Raw genomic sequence first — 11,240 nt, forward strand, 5'->3', positions numbered from 1 at the left:
CTCCTGACCTCAAGTGATCTGCCCGTTTTGGCCTCCCAAAATGCTGAGATTACAGGCATGAGCCACCACGCCCCACCCTTCATCATGTTTTTTAAACTTAACATTTAACATAACATTTAAATAACATATATATTTTACATATATATATATAGAGAGAGAGAGACAGAGTGCTCCTACTACATGCCAGCTGAGGTGCTAGGCACTGGGAGAGTGGTGAGCAAAAGAGGCACAGTCGCATCCTTCAGTGGATGAGCAATCTAGTGGGAGAGATAAGCATTAATCCACCGATCACAAAAAAATTAATCCACACTGTGATTAGAAGGGAAGGCACATGATGCTGACAGCACACACCACTGGAGAGACCTGTCCTGGTCTGAGGGATTATGGACAATCTCTCAGAGAAAATGATCCTGGGCTTGAGATCTGAGTGAAATGTAGGAGTTAGCTGAGCAAAGAGGCTGCATAATAGCATTGGCAGCAGTGGCAACAGTGAGTGCAAAGGTCTTGTGCCAGGAAACAACACAAGGCATTTGAGGAACAGTCAGTGTTGCTATAGCAGCTGTAGCCCAGAAAGCAAGTGGGTATAGGAGCTGGGAGGCAGAGGGAGTTCCGGATTAGCCCCTGCAGACCTCATTGAAGATCTTGATCTTTATGCTAAAACACAAAGCAATTGAAGGATTGTAAACAGGATGAACTCTGAGCTTCGGAAATATTTCTCTACCTACAGTGTGGAGAACAAGCAGGAGGTGGGCAAGACTATAAGAACCATAACAGCCCTGGTGAAAGATGACAGCAGCCTGGACCAGGGGGATGAAAAAAGTAAAAAGTCTGAGATATGCTAGAGGATAAAATTGTGAGGACTGGTGATCAATTGGCTAAGGAAGGGTGAGACTGAGGAAGAAGGAGGTGGCAGGATGCTAACTGGTTTCTGGCTTGCAGGACTAGAGACAGCCTCTGCATCAGGAATACTGGCAGAGAAGCAAGTTTGGAGGAGGGGGTCCAATCATGAAGCTGGGTTAGAAAATTTTTTTTTTTTTTAGACAGTCTTGCTCTATTGCCCAGGCTGGAGTGCAGTGGTGCAATCTCCACTTACTGCAACCTCTGCCTACTGAGTTCAAGTGATTCTCATGCCTCAGCCTCTCAAGTAGCTGGGATTACAGGCAAGTGCTAACACGCCTGGCTAATTTTTAGTATTTTTAGTAGAGACAGGGTTTCGCCATGTTGGTGAGGCTGGTCTCGAACTCCTGGCCTCAAGGCTGGTCTCGAATTCCTAGCCTCAATCCCAAAGTACTGGGATTACAGGTGTGAGCCACCATGCCTCGTGCAGTTTTTAAAATCTTGTTTGTTTGTCTGTTTGTTTTGAAATGGAGTCTTGCTCTGTCCCCCAGGCTGGAGTGGTGCAATCTTGGGTCATTGCAACCTCCGCCTCCCAAGTTCAAGTGATTCTCCTGCCTCAGCCTCCTGAGTAGCTAAGACTACAGGCATGTGCCACCATACTGGGCTAATTTTTGTATTTTTAGTAGAGACGGAGTTTTGCCATGTTGGTCAGGCTGGTCTTGAACTCCTGACCTCAGGTGATCCACCCACCTTGGCCTCCCAAAGTGCTGGGATTATAGGTGTGAGCCACTGTGCCTGGTCTCAATCTTGGTTTAATTAAAAATTAGAAATGTAGGAGTTAGGCCAGGTGCGGAGGCTCATGCCTGTAATCCCAGCACTTTGGGAGGCCGAGGCAGGTGGATCACCTGAGGTCAGGAGTTCGAGGCCAGCCTGGCCAACATGGTGAAACCTGGTCTCTACTAAAAATACAGAAATTAGCCGGGTGTGGTGGTGGGAGGCTGTAGTCCCAGCTACTCGGGAGGCTGAGGCAGGAGAATCTCTTGGACCCAGGAGGCGGAGGTTGTGGTGAGCTGAGATTGCGCAATTGCACTCCAGCCTGGTCAACAAGAGCGAAATTCCATCTAAAAAAAAAAAGGTAGGAGTTAATTTCCAAATATTTGTGAATTTCCTAAATTTCATTCTATTATTCTAATTTCACTCCAGTCGATCAGAGAACATTGTATGATTTCAATCTACTGATTCAAACCAGAAAAGAAAAGATAATTATTTATTTAGTTAGTTTTCCCTTTAATCTTCCAGGTTGTAAGCACGGCACATGGTGGTGGTAAATAAAAGGACCAAAGGGCAGTCCACAGATTAGTTTACTGGTCAAAGGGGGAAACACAACTTTGCAATGGGAGAGATCAGACTGTGACCATTTGACTGCACTGATCAATCTTGGCCTCACTATCAGTGGAGCAAGCAGATATTTTGTGCACCTGATGTGATTCAGTAAGAAGGACACAGCATAACCTACAAAATTTCTTACCAAAATTGTGTAACCTGAATGTAAGCAACCGTTTAGATCTAACTACCAGCTTATAGGAAATACAAGAAATAGAGGAACAGGGGCAGGCCATCACAAGGAAACCATCAGGCAAATCCAGAAGGTAGGACATTCTACAGGACAAACTGACTTAGTTTCTTCATCAAGTCAATGGCATTAAGAAAAAGTCGGGGGGCTGGGGGTATTTCAGATTGTTCTAGATTATAAGAGACTTAAGAATAAAAAACAAACTGTGTGGACTTTGCTGGACTCTAGTTTGAACATACAAGCTATAAAATGACATTATGGAGACAATCGGGAAAATTTGAATATAGATTAGGTATTAGATTAGATTAAGACATTGTTAATTTTGCTAGAAGTGATAGTGGTCTCTTTCTGATGCACAGCCAGGGTTCAGAATGTCTGGTCTGGATCTAGTAGGACTCAGGCAGCACAACTGGGTGTTTGCAAGACCAAAAGTATTCATAATCTCGGTAGATTTATCTCAGCAATGGGGAGAAAACCTCTGTTACAGGAATATCTCTGGATAAGAAGTGGCTGCTAAAGGCCTGATGCCTGAAAATTATGATTGGCAGGTTTGGAATTCATAAAAATTCCACTAAGCCCAACAGCTTCTTGTAAGCGTGTGGATTTCACGGGAGTGAAAGTTGTTCTGGGGACCCCAAGGATCTAAAGTTATGGTTGATTATTTTCAAAAATCAGTGAAAAGTAGAGTAATGAGCTGCCATACTTTTCACCTGCTCAATATCACTGTCCAGAAAGAAACTGACCCTTTCTGTTGGTGTTTTGGTAAAACTTCAGCACTGGTCAGTTCACTTATACAGTTCCTTCCTTATGTCCAGGCACTCAGTGGGAGGAATGTGAAAAAGTCTGCATTAGCACGTGAGACTTTAAATTTTGCGTTAGAATAGGTTTGTTTGCATATGTGTGAGCTGAAGTTCCTGCTACCTTGAAATAAAAAACAGTTGTGATGGTTTGGACTCTTTTTTTCCCCCTGCTAATTTAACTATTCATAGAATATATTTTGCCCTTCCTAATTATCTCACCGTAGTAAAATCAACCAGCAACTGAACCCCTGAATCATCACAGTTTGGATGGCCACTTTCCTAGTTCCACTGACCTTGGTCCAGGAACACAGCAGACAGTGAGGTTCATGAATCTAATTCAGTTTTCACTTCTCTTATCTTGATGTAGAGCTTGCAGCTCCAGATCCTATATTTCTAAGTATTGAGGAAGGGAGGAGAGGAGGGAATTTATATTATTGAGTAGCCATTATTGGCCAAGGATTATACTATTTTACCTATGTTCACTCATTTAATTAGGGACAAATGTAATTTAGTAGTTAAGAGTGCTGGCTCTAAAAAATGAAATCAGACAGAGAAATGGGGATGTGAATCTGAAAAAATGTCAATAATTATTGACTTTAAATGGAGAGATACAGGTACTCTGTACCATTCTTTCAGCTTTTGAAAATTTTCATAATAAAAATAATGTCCTCAAACAGTTAAACAGGCCAGGCACGGTGGCTCACACCTGTAATCCCAGCACTTGGGGAGGTCAAGGTGGGAAACTCGCTTGAGCCTAGGAGTTGGAAGCTGCAGGGAGCTATGATTGTACCTCTGTACTCCAGTCTGGGTGACAGAGCAAGACCCTGTCTCTTCAAAAAAAAGTTAAACATAATTATCATATTACTAGCATATGACAGATAGGTACATATATTTTTAAGAAAAATGAAAACGTACAACCACACACACAAACTTGTACACAAAGATTCATAACAGCATTGTTTATGTATTTATGTATTTATTTATTTTGAGACAGAGTCTCAAAATAAATGGAGTGGTTTCGGCTCACTGCAACCTGTGCCTCCTGGGTTCAAGTGATTTTCCTGCCTCAGCCTCCCGAGTAGCTGGGATTACAGGCGCACACCACCACACCCGGCTAATTTTTTGTATTTTTAGTAGAGACAGGGTTTCACTATGTTGGCCAGACTGGTCTTGAACTCCTGACCTCGTGATCCACCCTCCTCGGCCTCCCAAAGTGCTGGGATTACAGGTGTAATTGCACCACCACGCCCGGCCGTATTTATTTTTTAACATTTAAAAGAGACAACGGGCTGGGTGCAGTGGCTCATGCCTGTAATCCCAGCACTTTGGGAGCTGAGGTGGGTGGATCACCTGAGGTCAAGAGTTTGAAACCAGCCTGGCCAACATGGTGAAACCCCATCTCTACTAAAAATACTAAAATTAGCCGGGCATGGTGGGGCACACCTGTAGTCCCAGCTACTTGGGAGGCTGAGGCATGGGGAATTGCTTGAACCCGAGAGGCGGAGGTTGCAATGAGCCGAGATCATGTCACTGCACTCCAGCTTGAGCAACAGAGCGACAATCCATCTCAAAAAACAAAAAACAAAAAACAAAACAAAAAACAACAAAAAAAAGTTGATTAAAAAAAAAACCCACAAAAAACAAAAAAAACAGTGGCACCATCTCAGCTCACTACAGCCTCAACCTCCTGGCCTCAAGCAATCCTCTCACCTCAGCCTCTCCAAGTAGCTTGGACTACAGGTGCACGCCACCATCCCCAGCTAACTTTTTAACTTTTTGTAGAGATGGGGTCTCTGTATGTTCCCCAGGCTGGTCTCCAACTCCTGGGATCAAGTGATCCTCTAGAGTCCGCCTCTTGAATTGCTGGGATTACAGGTGTAAGCCACGGCACTCAGCCAATGTGTCAATTTTTTAAAAAGCTATTATTGATTATCCAACAACCCTAGAGGTAGTACTATTTCTGTTTTCAGATGAGGACTCTGGCACCCAGAAAAGTTGACACTTTGTCCAAGGTCATGCACCTAGTATAAAGCAGGAGCAAGCATTCTTTTTTTTTTTTTTTTTTTTTTTTTTGAGGCAGAGTCTCTCTCTGTTGCCCAGGCTAGAGTGCAGTGGTGCGACCTCGGTTCACTGCAAGCTCCACCTCCTGGGTTCACGCCATTCTCCTGCCTCAGCCTCCCTAGCAGCTGGGACTACAGGCGCCTGCCACCACTCCCAGCTAATTTTTTTGTATTTTTAGTAGAGACGGGGTTTCACCGTGTTAGCCAGAATGGTCTCGATCTCCTGACCTCATGATCCACCCGTCTCGGCCTCCCAAAGTGCTGGAATTACAGGCGTGAGCCACCGCACCCGGCCAAGCAGGAGCAAGCATTCTAATAACACATCTGACTGCAAAAGCCAGGCTTTTCTATCATGTAATTTTACCTGCCAGTGTAGACATGTCTTTTGTGGTATAAAAAGCCTTCATAGAAGGTGCTCTAAGAATTAAGTAACTGCATGTGAGAAATCAATATGCTACAAAAATACACTTTTAATGTGACATAGCCTTTTATGCCAAAGTGATATTTATTTAATATTCTCCCAATTTCTCTAGCTTGATCATTTGCTACAAGGGGGATCAATAAGATCCCAATTTGTCTTTGTGAAAAGTAAATGAAGTGGACTTTCCCTCTATTCATGTGGTATTTCTAAATGGCCTTGAGCTATTTACAGTCAAGTTAATGGAATTAATACTATACCATCAAAAACATATAGCATCCTTATCTAAAGTGCAGCACAAACACTTTCCTCTTTGTGTTATGGCCATTGACATATACAGATGCTCCTCCATTTACGATGGTGTTATGTTCGGATAAACCCATCGTAAATTGAAAATATCGTAACTCAAAAACTTTCAATATATGATGGATTTATCTGGATGCAATACCATCATAAATCTAGAAGGGTTCTGAATGCATGTCACTTTCACTATCGTAAAAGTTGAAAAATCGTTTAGTCAAACCATGGTTAAATTGTGACCATCTGCATTTCGTTTCTTCTCCGAAAGCTCTTTTAGGGCAGTTGAGGATGCTACATAGAGAATGTATTCACCAAATTGTTTTTAAATGAATGGACAAATACATGCACACCACACACTTCAACAATCATCACCTCTAATGTGGCAATACATTTTTCTTTTCTTTTCTTTTTTTTTTTTTGAGACAGAATCTCGCTCTGTCACCCAGGCTGGAGTGCAGTGGCGTGATCTCAGCTCACTGCAACCTCTGCCTCCCAGGTTTAAGAGATTCTCCTGCCTTAGCCTCCAGAGTAGCTGGGATTATGGGCATGCGCCGCCACCATGCCCGGCTATTTTTTGTATTTTTAGTAGAGATAGGGTTTCGCCATGTTGGCCAGGCTGGTCTCGAACTCCTGACCTCGTGATCTGCCCGCCTCGACCTCCCAAAGTGCTGGGATTACAGGCGTGAGCCACCGCGCCCAGTCCAGAGTAAGTACTTTATGCTAAGGACCAGATGCAGAGTAAAGGTTGAGGTGTTCCTTACCCCAGAACAGGGCAAAAAAGCCAGAATAACCCTAATTGATTAAGCCATAAATTCAACCACCACTTATTTCCAAAAAGTATGAAAGTTAGCATTTAATCACCTTCCACCACCCCTTTCCCAAACCACACACACACCCCCCGCTGGGATTTTCCTGTTTTCCTGCTTCTTCTTTAAACCTGTTAAACAATGTCTGTTTAAGGTTAAAAACCTACTATAGGATGTGCTTTAGCTATGGAAGTGGTACACGCTGCAAAAAGTTTTCCAGTTGCTTTGGTTGAAAAAGTCCCTCTGAACACTTAAACGAAGAAACCAATCCTGGCACATCTGACTGGATTTGAGTTTTATGTGTCCCTGGAGGGAAACTACACACTTGGGAGTCAGTGCCTTGTTTGGTACATACTAAGTATTCAACAAATGTTTTCCCAATCAGTGACTGAAATTGTCCACTTTTCTTTGACTCCTGATCATGTTGCCCACATTGTATGTACGTACGTATGTATGTATGTATGTATGTATTTACTTGAGACAGAGTCTCACTCTGTTGCCCCAATTTTCGTATTTATTGTAGAGATGGAGTTTCACCATGTTGCCCAGGCTGATTTCGAACTCTTGAGCTCAAGCGATCCACTGCTTCAGCCTCCCAAAGTGCTAGGATTGCAGGCATGAGCCACCACGTCCAGCCATTGCTCACATTTTACGTCACCATTCTCATTTTTTCCGGGGACAGATTTGCGTTCCACTGCTTGGGCTAGGGGCAATGCTTTAGATGAGAAAAGAAGAGGGATGTTTGAAAATCAGTCCAGTTAGAGAAAGAAGAAAGTGAAGAGATTTATGAACCACTAAAGTTCTTTCACGCTAAAATATTTTACGCTAAAATATTAAAGTTTGAGCTCTTTGGAGGTAAATTCTCTTTCTTCTGTGGTTATGGTGATATGGAAGGAGAGTGCTGGGAAGGGAAGAGCTTGGTCCCTTTAAATGACACAGAAGAAGGGAAGGGAAATGCTGCGGCGAGGAGGGCGTGGTCCCTGGCTTGGGCTCCACCCCCAGGGACCTAGCTGAGGACAGGCATTTCCTGCCCAAATGTTGCATTTCCTAAGACCACCTGGGCCTGCCACGCCCTCATTCTGTGCCTATAAAAACCCGAGACCCTAGCAAGGCTGAGACTGAAGCAGCTGGACCTGGAAAGGAGCACCTGGGTGGAGGAATACACAGGCAGCCGGACGTCTACAGGAACGTGCCGATAGGCACCAGCATGCAGGCTGGCCACTGACCAGCAGAATAACGTGGAGTTTGGCTGGGGTCGTCGAAGGAGAGCGCGCCCGACTCCAGGGGAAAACCATCTCCTTCTGGCTCCCCCATCTGCTGAGAGCTACTTCCACTCAATAAAACATTGCACTCATTCTCCAAGCCCACTTGTGATCGGATTCTTCCGGTACACCAAGGCAAGAACCTGCGATACAGAAAGTCCTCTGTCCTTGCGACAAGGTAGAGGGTCTAATTGAGCTGGTTAACACAAGCTGCCTAGAGATAGCAAAACTAAAAGAGCATCCTGTAACATACGCCCACTGGGGCTTCAGGAGCTGTAAATATTCACCGCTAGACACCGCTGTGGGGTCGGAGCCCCACATCCTGCCCGTCTGTATGCTCCTCTAGAAGTTTGAGCATCGGAGCACTGAAGAAGCGAGCCACACCCCCACTGCACGCCCTGCAAGGGGGGACAAGGGAACTTTTCCCGTTTCAATGGCATGGTCCCAAACCTGATAGTCCTTTGTTAATGTATGCCCTGGAAGAGGGAAAGGAAGGTAAACCCAGAGGCAAATCCATTACCAATTTTGAAAGAAAAACCTCAAAGTACAGTTCCTATTGAGCAAAGGTCAGTGATATAATTTTTGAAAACAGGACCCTTTTCACAAGATGGCGCCAAAAGCGTAAAAGGAAGCGCCTGCCCCTCTTAAAGCCGAAGCCAAAGCAAAGGCTTTAAAGGCGAAGACGGCAGTGTTGAAAGGTGTCCACATCCACACAAAAAAAGAAGACCCGCACGTCACCCACGTTCCGGAGGCCCAGGACACTGCGACTCTGGAGGCCACCCAAATATCCTCGGAATAGCGCCCCCAGGAGAAACAAGCTTGACGGTTATGCCATCAAGTTTCTGCGGACCACTGAGTCTGCCTTGAAGAAGATAGAAGACAACACCACACTTGTGTTCACGGTGGATGTTAAAGCCAACAAACAGCAGATCAAACAGGCTGTGAAGAAGCTCTGTGACATTGATGCGGCCAAGGTCAACACCCTGATTCGGCCTGATGGAACGAAGAAGGCATGTTTGACTGGCTCCTGATTAAGATGTTTTGGATATTGCTAAAAAATTGGTATCGTCTAAATTGAGTCCAGCTGGCTAGTTCTAAATATATGTATATCTTTTCACCATAAAAAAATTTTTTTTTGAAAACAGAGGGAACACTTTAATGCACTCAAAGACTGTGAAAAGATGATGGGCCTCCCAGATGATTTCTCCCTGAGAAATCTCTGCCTAGAGGCAAAATAAAGAGGCTAAGTAAGGCAGGATTTTCTACTGTAAAATCTAGAAACACAGGACGTCTTCCTCCACTGTTCACATGAAAGTTCATTCATTTCTTCAAAAACCTTTTAATTTCAATGCCTTCTATGTACCAAAAACTATTTTAGGTGCTGGAGATCCAAATTAAGGGTTGAAAAGAATGCAAAGCATGAAGAACATTAGGAGATACTCAGAGAAAGCCACCTGGCGTGGTGGCTCATGCCTGTAATCCCAGCACTTTGGGAGGCCAAGGTGGAAGGATCACTTGAGGTCAGGAGTTCAAGACCAGCCTTCCAACATGGTGAAACACCATTTCAAAGCTGGGCACAGTAGCTCATGCCTTCAATCCCAGCACTTTGGGAGGCTGAGGTGGGTGGATCGCCTGAGGTCAGGAGTTTGAGACCAGCTTGGCCAACATGGTGAAACCCCATTTCTACTAAAAATACAAAAACTCTTCGGGAGGCCGAGGCGGGTGGATCACCTGAGGTCGGGAGTTCGAGACCAGCCTGACCAACGTGGAGAAACTCTGTCTCTACTAAAAATACAAAATTAGCCGGGTGTGGTGGCACGTGCCTGTAATCCCAGTTACCCAGGAGGCTGAGGCAGGAGAATCGCTTCAACCCGGGAGGCAGAGGTTGCAGTGAGCCGAGATTGCACCACTGCACTCCAGCCTGGGTGACAGAGCAAGACTCTGTCTCAAAACAAAACAAAAAAACCCAACAGATAAACTTCTTAAAATAAAATCTCTCCTACTGTACAGAGTTGACAATAAGCATTTAGAAACTTTTACAGCCATTTGACATGGCCATGACATCCAAACCTGGAACCGGTGGACTTGTCAGGTTGAACAGACTATAAACCAATTTGGTTGTTGCCCAGCTCTAGGGATGCATTGCATCTGGTGCAAGCTGCATACTAGTCATGAACAGTAGGACCCTGTTGTCAATCTATGACAGATTGAAAATTAAAGATGTGCTTCATCATAGACATTTGAAAAGCACTGATCTCTACCACACTGTTCTGCTTCATCTCTTATTCAGTCTTCAAGCCATTGCAATCTGGTATCTGCCCTTCACCTGCTGAAAATACCACAGGAAAGGTCACTGACCTTCGTAGGGCCAAATTCAGTGTATTATTTTTTTGTCCCCATTATATGTGACATCTTTGCAGCATTTGGCACCCTCTGCTTTGTAATATCACAGAAGGTATGTTCTCCTCCTACCTCTTTGACAATTCTTTCCTTTTTCTAGGCTTCTCTTCCTTTGCCCACTCTTGGACTGTTTCTCTTCTTCTACGATACTCACAAATTTTTGCTGGGTGTCTTATTGATGCTCCACGGTTTTAACTATATACTACTGATTTCCAATCTCTATTTCCAGGGTTATAAACTTGATGGTACACTAATGTGCTTAAGACAAAAGAAATCAGTGTAAAGGTGCTTTTTTTTTTTTCAAGATAAGCAGAGAATCAGTTTTTTTTTTTTCCATATATCTATTTAAAAAGTGCTTACTTATTTTTTAAGAGAAGGGGTCTCACTCTGTCACCAACGCTGGAGAATAGTGATGCACTCCTAGCTTGCTGCAGCCTCTGACTCCTGGGCCCAAGTGATCCTCCCACCTCAGCCTTCCAAGTAGCTGGGACTACAGGTGCATGTGACCGCATTGGCTAATTTTTTAGTTTTTGTGGAGACAGGGACTCATTATGTTGCCCAGGTTGGTGTTGAACTCCTGGGCTTATGTGATCCTCCCACCTCAGCCTCCCAAAGTGTTGGGATTACAGGTGTGAGCCACTGATCCTGGCCTATGATTGTTTTCAAAATTATACATTATTTAGCTCCAGAAATCATTTTTATTCTGAATAAAATCATATATGGAATTCTATATATAAAATGAAATAAAAGCAATTTTTTAAAAACTGAAATGGATTTGAGAGGT

General features: G+C 44.0%; 1 pseudogene; it reads left to right on the forward strand.

Annotated features, from left to right (window-relative positions):
* The first annotated feature begins 689 nt into the window (after window positions 1-689).
* LOC129013275 (large ribosomal subunit protein uL23-like) lies at window positions 690-9,148 on the forward strand (annotated as a pseudogene).
* The last annotated feature ends 2,092 nt before the right edge of the window (window positions 9,149-11,240 follow it).

This window comes from Pongo pygmaeus, chromosome 15 (genome assembly GCF_028885625.2).
Source record: "Pongo pygmaeus isolate AG05252 chromosome 15, NHGRI_mPonPyg2-v2.0_pri, whole genome shotgun sequence".
Lineage (NCBI taxonomy): Eukaryota > Metazoa > Chordata > Mammalia > Primates > Hominidae > Pongo > Pongo pygmaeus.